The following is a 13,093-nucleotide window of genomic DNA, read 5'->3' as shown; positions in this document are numbered from 1 at the left end:
CCCCACCTGCCTCAGTGCTTGTGATTAAACCTAAGCCATCTCACATGTTAAGCAAGTGGCCACCCCTGAATTACATGACATTCCTCTTTATAATGTTTTGTTTTGTTTTGTTTTGTTTTGTTTTGTTTTGTTTTAGTGAGTGGTGGGTTGGGGAATGTTGGGCATCTCACTAAGTTTCTGGTGCCCACCTCACTCTGGAGCCCAGGCAGACTTCGACCTCGAAATCCTCCTGCCTCAGCTTTCTGAGTAGTGGGATTTACAGGCCAATTTACTTTTCAGAGTACTAATCTCTTCCTCATTTAGCTGAATTTGCACATCTCTCCCAGGAGAGTATTCATTTCTAAATTCTTAACAGAGCATCTTTTAGCTTTCAGGTGCTGGCAATTAAAGTTTTAGAGTTTTCCCCTTGCTATATACCTTTGCCTTCCTGTGTATGGGTTTCAAAACCAGGACAGATTAAATTCCAATTGTTTTCATTGGTACTTTGACACAGGTATTTTGCAAGACAGCTAGGGTAAGACTGAGTTAAAGAGCTGGGGTGTAGTTCAGAAGCAGGACATTTGCCTAGCACTGCAAAGCCCTGTGCAGATCAGGGTCATATAAATATGTGTGGTAGCAAATGCTTCCAATCCCAGCACTAGTTGGGTGGAGTCAGCAGGTTCAAGATCATTATCCTCTGTTATAGCCAATTTGATGCCAGCCATGACTACATGAGATCGTGCCTTTAAAGAAAAAAAAAAAAGACTTTGAGGTAATAAAAATATTTCCTTGTTCATCTCACACATACCTCCACTCTTAGGTGCCACAAGAACCCTCCATTTATTTCAGGCAGCTCTCAGTGTTTCCAGCTCATAGGCTTCATGAAGGAAGGCCACAGACAAACACAGGAGAATAAAAGCATTCATCCTCAACCTTGAATCTCAAAAGCACCCTTTCAAAGACCAGGTGAAGAAATGCACGTTTGGTATAAAGAGTTTCTTTCAAAAGTTTTACTTTTTTATGTATGTCCAAAGATTAGGAGACACCAAGTGACGCTATAGGAAAGTCAGTGGTCTACCTGTATGGTGTGTGTAGTTTCCAAGGCCCGGGCTGGAGGAGGGGCTAAGGGAAAGAAAGAGAGTTGTAAGTATTTCTCTGGAGAGGCCTAGAACATGGCTTAGATTTTCAGAGATTGTAGGCTGAGGTCTCTACAAATCTATTCTGAGGTAATGTTGGGGTGTAAAATGCTAATTAGCAGTTATTGCCACCTACAGAAAGCAGAAGTAAGCAGGACTGGGAAGGGGCAGGGGCCAAACTGTGATTGGAGCTGGGGGAGGGGACTCTGGAGTAAGTATGACTCACCAGAATTGTTCTATCCTGGGTAGAATGCCTAGAGTTACATACCCTACCTCACTCAGTCCCTGGACATAAGCTGCCCTGTGGAGGGCATGGCCTTGAGAACTGCGTCTTTCTGCATCTGGAAAGGCTCACAGCTGGAGATCGTCTGCTGTCTCTGTCTCCTTCCCTGCACCTGGGCAGCATCTGTCTGAGTAAGGAGGAAGCTGGGCAGTGTGCCTCTAACTCTGCCTTCTTGTTTCTGCCCTCCGCACGCCATCAGGTATCACTCCTCCATCTGAGAGATAATAGAACACTTAACCAGACACAGAAAGCCTAAAGAAAGGTCCCGTGCTGGACTTCTCAAGATTAGCAAGGCAGAAGCATCCAGTGCTGAAGTGGAGAGGACTTGAGCAAGGTACATGAAAGGCCCAGAGTAGCAGGCTACTGTGGGAGAGTCTGGAAGTTTTGTGTGATGCCAAGAGGGACCGAGAGGATAGAAAAAAATTTGGAGCAATTGGCTTTGATGGTAGAGCAGAGGCCATGTTAGCTTATAAAGGTGAGGTAATCAAAAACCACCTGGAGCCAAGTTAGATTCCAGCTAGAGCAGATGACAGTGGAGAAACAGGTCTTGTCTACATTTTCTGTCCTAGGCTAAATTCATCAAGTTATGCTGAGGCCCACTACCTCTATAAATTTAAGTAAGTCTTCCTGAGGAGAAGAAAGGGGCTAGAAAACCCAAACTGACTGACTGACTTTAAACTCCACGTAATGGATTTATCTAGAATTTCATAGATTTGGGCTTAGTGAGGTGGCTCAGCAGGTAAGTGTTTGCTGTGTCAGCCTAATGGGCTGAGTTTGGTCTCTGGACCCCACAGAGAAAGGAGAAAACCAACTTTCAAAAGATGTCTCTAGACGTTCATATGTGTGCTGTGGTACATGTGTGCCCCCGCCCCCACATACACAGATGCATATACAACTAGAAGTTAAAAAAGAAAAAAAAAAGAGCATGTATATTTGAGTCTTCAATCATTAAACAGCGGAGGGTCTGTGAATGAATACTAGGTTAAATTATGGAAAAAGTATTCGGAAAATGATATTTTTTTTTTCATTTGCACCATAGATTGGAAGTTCATACTAGAATATAAATAGGACATGATCAAAGACTTCAGTCAATAAGAGAAAAAAAGCTGTGAAATCAACCAGAAGACCCAAGCTTGCCCTAGTTGGGTGCACGCAGCTCCTGCCGAGGCTATCTTACACTTCACGCTCCAGGCAGGACTGCTGCAGCAAGCAGCTTGTTTGCTGCCCGCATGTCTGAGAACCCTGGGTTTTTCATATGATTTTTTACGATCTTATTTTCATGTGCCAGGCCAGAAAACAATAACAAGATAGTATTCGCTCTGCAATGAGTAAAGAAAGTAAAAAAACAGGGGCCAAAACTGGGCTTTAAAAATCCTGGGGGAAAAAAAAAAGATTGGGAGACGGCAACGGAGAAGGAAAGTGTGACCCTGGAACGATTTGGGGAAGGCAAGACCTGGTGATGGATGCAACGTGCACGAAGGATATGGCTGTGGCCTCGGATTTGGGGTTAAGCAGCTGGGTGGGTGATGGTAGCATTTATTCATGTGGGAAGCTCGATAGAGGACTTGTGGACAGTTTAGTGGGAAGAAGGGGGAAGCCAGTGAGGTACATATATGTGGGTGAGCATGTGTGTACTATGTATGTATTTACATTTGTATGTATGTATATATGTACTCGTGTACATATTGAGCTTTTGATAGCATTGAACACCTCTGGGCTCTGTCTCTGACATCCAGTCTGAGCGTGGTGGTGAGGACACAGCGGGATATACTCATTTGAGAATAACGAGCGTACACTTAGCATTCAAAGCCAAGCGCTGGGCAGAGCAGTTACTGTGTGAAGCTCTAAGTGACTCCAGTGGAGGGCAGATTAGGTGTCTTTACTATCGTATTCTCCAAGGTGTTTGCAATGAGGGTAGATCACTTTCATAAAATCTTGATAAACCTGCCACTGGTACCCAGACAAGCATCTTCCCTATGCCTTTCCCTTTCCCAGGAAACAGCAGCAAAAAAAGGTATTTCACCTGGAGTGAGCCTTAAAAATATTAATGCCCTTATTTAATTGAGCATCTTGGAGGCCCTGCTTGCATGCAAATCAGCATCCCCACCTCTTCTGCAAACGAGCCACTCACAACCTACGCTGAGTCTTGCTGCTGATTGAAACTGTGCCCAATTAGGTGCTGCTGCTTGAGCTCTGGAGTGTGTAATAGTGCTGTTTATTTGTCAGGACTGACAGCGATGACTAAGTTCTTTTCCTTCCCCCTCTCCCTTCTCAGGTGAAGAAAGAGAGGAAGTGGCTCTGCCTGTCATGCCACTAACCTAGTGGGGTGACATGATTGTCCCTAGTTAGTATAAAGTATGGCAGGAGTCCAGACATCTCAGGGATATTTTATCAAAAGCCCTAGTGAGAAAGAGTTTTCATGATTTACCTGGAAGAACTTGCTTACAGTACTAAAACAGCTTCTTGGCCTGGACAGGTATTCATTCAACTATAATTCATTAGGTCCCTTTGGTGTTCCTGAGCCTACACTGAGCAGAGGCTCAGATTAATATGACCCTGTATGTATTCTCAAGGGATGCACATTCTAGCAAATCATTTAGATTCTGTTTGTTATGGGTTCGGATAAGGAAAGTAAGAGGGTATTATACAAGCATGGAACCATAGAGAGTGTGTGGTCCAAGATCAGCGCCCATTTGGAAGAGATAATAATGGCTCCTGTCTGTCTGTTGGACAGCTAGTCTCAGATCTTTATGTGAATTAACTTACTCCTGACAACCTGTGGAATAAGTACTATAATTCTTAGTTTATGGGACAAAAGCCTAGGTTCAGAGCTGTTAAATGTGAGATATTTAAAGGCAAAGTAGGGCTCTGGTGTAGTCCAGCTGATAGAGTAATTTCCTAACAGCATGTCCAGCACCTCACCAACTATGAATGATGTTAAACTTCTATAATCTCAGCTCTTAGGAGGTAGAGACAGGAGGATCAGTGGTTCAAGGTCACCCTAAACTACATAGGGAGTTTGAGGCCAGGCTGGATCAGAGACCCTGTCTCAAAAATAAAAATAAAGACTAAAAGGAATTAGCTAAGATTTGTGTGAAGGAAGTGTTTCATGCAATTAGAGCAAGACATGAGAAAGGGAAAAAATAGGTAGAGGTGAAGAGAAGCTGGGGAACACAGGCAGGGAGCTAGGGAGTGATGTCAGCGAGGGTCTTGAGATGTCCGGATTCAGAGAATGATGGAACCAGGTTTGCTACCATCTAGGCTGCCCTGTGCAATCTGGTTAGGACTGGAGGAGTCAGAAAAGCAGTGATTAGAGTGACCTTACAAGCTTCCACAAAGTGAGTCACAGCACAAGAGTGAGTGTGGACACAGGCTTGTGGACAGGGGGGCCTATCAGTGAAGAGCCAGTGTTAAGGATGAGCCAGCCAAGGCCAAGACCTCTCCTTGGTAACTGGATTAACGGTGGCGTTTCCCAGGGACTGGAGTCCCAGGGGAAGAATCAGCATGGTATGGGCAGATGGTGCGTGGGGTTTGTTTTCTCGGCGCCTTGAGACTGAGTCTCAGGGGAACAAGGAAAAACAATGGCCAAGCAAACCAACAGAAAGAAAAGAATACCCTGAATGCGGGAACCACCCAAGCAGTCGACCAAACAGTGAACACCTCTTATTTTGCCCATCCCCCATCTATAGTCTGGATTTTTCAGCACATTTTATTGAAAACTAAAGGGTAAGGAGATCTTGAGGATGTTCTTATGACCATGGGATGGTATACAGACATTAATTGTATAGCTCCAGCCTTCTATGTACTGAATGAGTGGCATTTTGTGTCTCTTTTTACTTTAGGGGGAAAAATGGAGTGGAGAGATGGCGCATCATCAAGAATGCTTGCTGTTTGTGCAGAGACCAGGGTTTGGTTCCTAGGATTCATATCAGGCAGCTCACAAACACCTATGACTCTAGTCCAGAGGATTCAACACTCTTTCCTGGCCTCTGTGCCAATGTGTGTGTGTGTTCCCACACACATGTACATACACACACATACACACACACCTCACAAAAATAAAATAAAAAATCTAGAAAAAAAATAAACAAACCCCCTAGAAGCATGCATTCGTGTGCTCTTTCACACACTTATTGCTAATGTGGCCTCATCTTCTTCTTTGCTTTCTGGAAGGGCTTGTACCTGGTTACGACTCTCACTGGTGTCCAAAATAGCCAGAAAAAGCTGCTTAAGAATAGAAGTGTTTATTTTGGCTCACAGTTTGAAGGTACACAATCTTCATGGTGTGGAAGGCATGGTGGTAGCAGTGTGAGGCAGCCAGATACATCACACCTGGTCGAGAAGCAGAGAAATGAACGCTGGTACTCAGCTTGCTTTCTCCTGTTGGCTCAGTCTGAGATCTAAGCCTGCAGAGAGATGACACCTACAGTTACGGTGGGTCTTTCTACCTTAATTTATCTACTCTAGAAGCTCTTTGCAGGCATGCCACAGGTTTGTCTTGTTGCAATTCTAGAACCCATCAAGCTGACAATCATTATCAACTATAACAGGCCTTAATTCTTCAAACTCATGGCCTGAGGACCATGGGGGCAATTTCAGAAGCCCATTCTTCAAAGAAAGATAAGCAGTATTTTACTTATGACCATCCTATTTCACAGAACATAAAAGAACAGCAAGAGAGAGAAAAAAAAAAAGAACAGCAAGAGCATTGCATGTGTTCATGACCTCATTTCAGCTCAATACTGGAGCTGATGTTCAAAAAGACTCAGAAAAATCCCAGTAGCCCCTACTTTCAACTGCCCTCATCATATCACTGAGAAGCAGGGTAGATAGAAGTTAGGGATTACTACAAGAGCAGGAAATGCAAACCCTGGGCCCTGAACATGGTAGTCCTTATGCATGCTTTCTACCTTTCCATCCTTATATTCTTTCAATGGTTTTATGAAAGATACAGATTAGGTAATAAAGCCGGAATGCTTACATGTGACAGTATGACCTTGTGACCAAACCAAGATAAAACCAGTGGAGCAGGAGATGGCTGCTCAGCTGAGCTCCTATGGTAGAGTACTCACCCAGCATGCAGGAAACATAGCATAAACACGAGTGTGGTGGAACACTCCTGTGAGAACAGAGCAAGAAGAGTAGCTCAAGGGCATCCTCCTGCTGCAGGGCAAGCTCAAGGTCAGCCAGGTCTGCCCGAGACTTTGTCTCAACAAGCTGCAACAACCACAACTATCTCCAAGCCTGCTTCCACTAGGCGTCCTTAGTAAGCCCTCAGGATCAACTCAGATATCAGACAGGGCACAACTCTTGATATTTGCTAATTAAAATCCTAAAAATTTGAAGTTACACAGCTGGGCAATCCATTAGTAGTTTCCCACGAGTGTGGCCAAAAGTAACACTTCTGCTGTGTTGGCGTTGATAACAGTCGTCTAGGTTACTTAACAAAAACTTGAAGGCTATTTCTGTTGAGTTCTTGGGCTCTTCACCCAGACCTGTGGGTGAGCGATGGCTGGCTGGAGTGGAATGAAAGGCTTGTTGTCTCTGCCATCACATTATATCTGTCCCCTTTGCTGCCTTAAACTTTGGATCAGATGCTACCTGATTCCTCATGAAGACATGTTGGTCATTTTTTAAATGGTTTGTCCAGGTTAGTGAGATGGCTCTGTTGGTAAAGATGCTTACTACCAGACCTGATGGCCTAAGTTTAATAGCTGGGAGCCACATGGAAGAACAAGAGAAATGATTCACACATATTGTCCTCTGGGGGAGGAGCCTTGTTTTGTTTTGTTTGTTTGTTTTTATTTTTTGAACAGGGTATCACTATGCAGACCAGGCTGGGCTTGAACTCATAAAGCTCTACCTGCTTCTGCCTCCAAACTGCTGGATTAAAGGTACACATCATCCTGCCTGGCTGGCACATTGTCATCTAACTTCCCTGCTAATACCAAAGCACACAGTACATACAAACACACACATAAATAAATACAATACAAAATTTTACCAAGGCTATGACACAAAATTAACTTGTATCTGTGGACTGTAGCAGCTGATACTTTTTCTCTACTGACCTTTGTGCGTTTTTAGCAGCTATGTCATCAGAGCCCTCTCAGCCTTGTCATAAGGCCCAAAGCAAGTCAGAAGGCAGATACATCTGTGGAAGATGGAGAGACATTTGTGAAAGATGCAGAGAAACCCGTGGAAGATGATGCAGAGACACCTGTGAAAGATGATACAGCGACATCTGTGGACAACATTACAGAGGTATCTGTGGAAGACATTGCAGAGACCTGTGGAAGATAACAGATTCAGGAGCAGTTGGAGATCAGCATGTTTTGGACTGCTCAGTGGATCTACACTTTACACGAAGAAGAAAACATCTTCCAAAACCATATCCATGGCTGAGAAAAATTTAACAAGCTTCAGCCTGCCCTGAAAGTAACAAATGCTGCCATGCCCTTTGGAGAGTAGCTTCTTGTCCCTCTCTAGATAAGCTTCAGGTGAAGACCCCCATATAAGGCTATTCCTATATGTTCTTTTTATTTGACTTGGTCTCATTTCTGTTATCTTCATGCCATGCAACCCCAAGTGAAACATTCGGAATTGGACATACCTTTGAAAAAGAACTGAGGTACCTTGATTGTTTCTACACAAACATTTCTGCTTCTTAAAAAGAATGAGTGTTAAAGCTTGGTTTGGTTCATCAGGCAAGAGCAGTTTATTGAACATCATCCTGTATAGCCAGGAAATGCTCTAGAAGAGATCTAGTGTTGCAGACAAAAGCTCTAGAGATGTTTTCACTTGGTGGGAGAGGCCACGGTGACTGAGAGAAGCTGAAGTCTGGGATGGTCTTATTCTACTAAAATGGATGGCAGGCTCTTGAGGTGCAGGACATCCTAATGAATGGGAAGGCACCTACATGACACCCCCCCCCCATACACACACCAGTTACCTGATGTACTTCCAACATCACAAGATTTCCTAGGGGCATCAAACCATGCTCTCAATTTATAGTATTCCTTCAACAAATAATTATTGAGATCCAATATAAGGACATCACTCATCACCTAATTAACCGCTGGTATTGCCTCGTTTTCTTAATTTTCAAATGACGTTATTACTTATTTATAGTATGTGTGCACATGTGTATATGTGCAGAGTTTTGAGAGTGGCACCAACAAAGGACAACTTCTAGGAGTTGGTTCTTTCCTTCTACCAGGTGAGTCTCGGTTGATTAAACTCAGATTTCAGGCTTGGTGACAAATGCTTTTACCCATTGAGCCACTTCCCTGGCCCAGTGAGACAGGATTTCTCTACATAGCCTGGCTGCCCTGGATTTCACTTTGTAGACCAGGCCTTGAACTCTGCCTCTCAAGTTCTGGGATCAAAGGCTTGCACCAGCATACCCAGCTGGCCTGCTCTTTCTTAATGGAACCTCCATTCCGCCTTATCCCATTTCCATTCCTGATAGAAGTCCCATCTCATCTGAGACAGCCAGCTGATGCCAGCACCTGCTAGGCACTGTACTTATGGACTGACCTAAATTGACCCAAACAGATTTCAAAAAGGTACAGCAGACACTTCTTGGAAGATGGACATTTTCTCTTTTTTTAATGTGAAAAACAAAATAGGGATCCTGCTACAACCTCAAGGGGAATGAGCTTTAGGGTACAGATGGCATTACTAGTGACCACAGCAAAAGTCACAGAGCAACTTGTGGGAGTCTGGTCTCCTTTTGTGCTATGTGTATTCAGGGGACATCAGCCTTGAAAACCATTTTGCAGGTACCCATTCTTTTGAATTATGCATCACCTCATTCTTTAAGCCACACTGAGTTGGAGTTCTCTATCACTGTGTTTGCAGAGCATGGCGTCATATACACATTGATGATTGATGTGTATCCTTTTCTCTGGCACAGTGCCAGGCTCTGGGGCATAGCAGCAAGACACAGGTTTTGCTTCTATGTGGTAGGGAGGCACACAAGTGAGCAGAACACGTAGTTCTGAGAAATCAGGGCAAGGATCTCAGTAAATCCCAAAGGTTACAGGAGCATCAGGGAGGGAGGCCCTCTCCAATCACAGGGCCCAGAAACACTTCCTAGAGGACATGGTACTTAAGCTGAGCCCTGAATAGTGGTGATTCACTGGAAGAGAGATTTGCTTGAGCCTGGGAGTTTTGGGCTCATATTTAAATTTCAGAACTATCTCTCCACAGACTGTGGAGTAAAAACTGTCCCACTCCCAAATGCTCATACATATCGATGCCCTGAAGACTTAGGGTGAAACAGAGAGACAGAGACACAGAGATGACAGGCAGAGAGAGAGAGAGAGAGAGAGAGAGAGAGAGAGATTCCCTACAGATGAAGTAAGAACCATTCCAAGCCATCAAAGAACTAACCACAATGGCAGGAAGATCAGTTGAATCAACTTTGGGAAAGGCATTATGGGAAAGGTACTTTTGGGAAAAGCATTATGGGAATGGTACTGTGCTAAAGGCCTCACATTTAATTTAAGCCACATGACACGTACATTTGTCCCTCACTATCTGTTGGGGATTGGTTCTAGAACATTCCATGGATGCTCCAGTGCCTCATATAAACTGGCACTGTGTTTACTTACCACACATACATTCCTCTCTGTCCCCCAAAGTAGTGAAACTGCTAAGTGACTAACCCTACTGTGTTGCTAAGTATCCAATGACAAGAGTAGAACGTCTGTGCATGTTCAGTACAGATGCAAAGCAATTTTTTTTTCTTGTGGTTGGCTGAATTGTATAGCTGCAGAAGCTACATATGTAGAAAGCTGTCTGTATATGACTACCCACTGCTATGCCAATAATACAGATGGAGCTACTGGATAAGAGGAGGATCGGGTTACTTGCCCAAGGGCACAGAGCAAGTAGAATAGTAAGGATCGGACTATTCTCCACTGTTCATGGTAGTAACATGGTTTGAAAATTCAACCACCTTAAGTTTCTGGTTGAATGCGCTTCCTCTGATCCCATGGTGCCCCCATACACCTGGACTATCATCAAAAGGCCCATCAGAAAATGGAGAGATGGCTTAGTGGTTAAGAGCTTGTACTGCTTGCTCTTACAGAGAACCTGAGTTTGAGTCCGGTTCTGACTTCTGGTAGCTCACAACTGCCTTCAGCTTCAGTCGCCCTCTTCTGGTCTTTGTTGGACCTGCACCCATGTGCGCAAACTTCACACAGACACATACATACTGTTAAACATAAAAAAATAAAACCTCTAAAAAGCTTCTCAGTGAAGAGTTTCTTTCCTGGGCCATTGGGTTGGGAAAAGACAGCTGCAGCCCAGAGCCCAGCTACCACTCTAGGGGAAGATTGTGTTTTTTCTGACACTTGCACCTTGATTGCACTTACATTAAATTACTTTTAGAATTGCTATGACAAAATACTTGACTTTTTTCAAGCAGCCCAGGACCCCAGCTTGTAGAACTGTGCTGCCCACATTTTAAGGAGGTTCTTCCCACCTCATGTAACCTAACCAGGAAAATCCCCCACAGACACACCCACAGGTTTGTTCCAGATTCTAGATCCCATCAAGTTAATAATCCATATTAACTACCACAACTCCTCTCCTTCTTCAGAACCTTTCTGAAACAGCCAACAGCCTGTAGGCTGAGCTCTGGAAAGAAGGACAGACAAGAGGCAGGGCCACCAGAAGCTTGAAGAATAGGAGCCATGGATGAGCCTGGGCCTGTAGCTGCAGCCTTTCACAAGGCCTCCTGGAGTGGGTCCTTTCAGCTCTGGGGAAAGGTCAGAATTTCAATCTGATGTTTTCACACATATTAAATGGATTTCAGAAGCGCTACTGCTGCCTGGCTCCAGCCTTTAAACAATGTGGTTAAGCTGCCTGTCACTGTGAGAGGCTGCAGTCCGCTTGCGTTGTGATGTGGTTTTTGGAAGTCATGCATGCAGTCACCTAAACCAAACTTAGCTGTTTTGTTAATGAGAACAAGCTCAAGAGAGAAATGATGAAGAGAGAGAGAGTCGCTTTCCAAGTCTAATTCAAGAAGCCAAATAATTAAGTTGAAGGGGAAAGGAAGTGTCCCTTCAGACTCCAGGGTGACTCTGTCCTTTCTTCATCCAGCGGGTGGTGCTGTGTGGAAGGATGGGTGCTACTCATATCCCAAACAAGCATGCTGCCACAGTCCACTCTGCTTTACATGAGCATGTGTCTCCACCCTATCTCAGCCGGTTCTGGCTTTTGCCACCCACTTCATTTCCCAGCAACCATCACGCCAGTCATTCCTCTGTCCAGTCTTTGTCCATCTCTGAGGAGAAAAGGATAAGTGAAGGAGACCTTAAGCAGGAGTGCTGGAGTTCAGCGTTCTGGTGTTTTCTTAGGGAGAGCCTGGAACTGCAGACAAAGACACTTTTCATCTACCAAGCTGCATATTTTTACTTAGATATTTAAAAAAGCAATATCAAGCTCTGAGAGTAAATGTAACACTGATGCCAAATCAGATGAGAACTAACACTTGGTATCAACAGGAATATATTTGAATTTAAAAAGGCTAGCTGCATCTGACAGCAATGTGTCTCTGCTACTGAAAGTCTGGGCTGGGTGGGGGAAGGGGAGTGCAAAGCGTTTCATCATCCGTCCATCCATCCTTTTCTCTCTGAAACGTTACTGAGTTCTGATATGGGGCCAGGTTCTGTGTGTGGCAGCTGAGAGACAGAAACAAATGAGACAAAGAGGAGTGGTGGAACAGTCGTGGAGAGAAGATACCAGCTGCCTGTGAACTCCATCTGAGCTGTGAATCTTCAGCACCCATGGAACCCTTCACTGAGGATTCTAATCTACAGAGCATGCCAGTGATAGCAGTCCCCTCACACATCGGTTAAGAAGCAGGGTGGGCTGGACAGTGATCTGCCCGCTCTAAAAATACAGCCACTTGGGAGCTACAGGAGCTCATTTGGAGAAGGAGTGATTAGGGGGTGTTATGAGGGATCATGATGTCATTCCCAGTTGAGATGGGTTCTAAATCCAACAACCTGTGTGGTTAGAAGAGAAAAGGAAGCCCTGATAATACAACACTTGCTTTAGCGTACCTACTGCCCTGAGTTCTCATCCCTAAAGCCATACAAGCAGAAATGGGGGGGAGGTAAAGAAAGGAGCAGAGACTAAAGCCATGTGTCTATAAATTATAAAACACAGCTCAGAAGCTGGGAGGGGCACTGAACAGTCTCCCACAAAGCCTACAGAAGAACACCCGAACTTTTGACTTCTTCTGTCTCCAGGAAAGGAGAAAGTTCATATATGTGAAAGAGAGATTGCATTGCTGTTGTTTTTATCCACCGAGCTTGCGGTCATTCGGGACAGGTCACTGAGAAAGTGAGTATAAGGGCTAAGTGAATGATGGTCCCCTTGAGGCATGGTGATCTGCTCCTGGAACATGGCCAGTCCTTACGGAGCATTTATGAAAAGAGGGAAGAGGTGGGAGAAAAGGTGAGACTCTATGCCCTGTGATGGGTAAAGACATAGGGACGGCTTCCCAGCTGAAGTGACATTTAGGCCAGGAATTAGAGAGGTGGCGATTCCAGAAGAGAAAAGGAGTTGGCAGTAAAGCCACATGCAAGGTGAGCTGTCTGATATTTTCAGAGATCGACGGCCACAATCCTTGGAGGTATCATACAAATTCTCTGATCCAACGCTGCTCCCTGCATGC

The sequence above is a fragment of the Meriones unguiculatus genome, chromosome 3, assembly GCF_030254825.1.
Source record: "Meriones unguiculatus strain TT.TT164.6M chromosome 3, Bangor_MerUng_6.1, whole genome shotgun sequence".
Lineage (NCBI taxonomy): Eukaryota > Metazoa > Chordata > Mammalia > Rodentia > Muridae > Meriones > Meriones unguiculatus.
Note: the sequence above shows the minus strand (reverse complement) of the source record.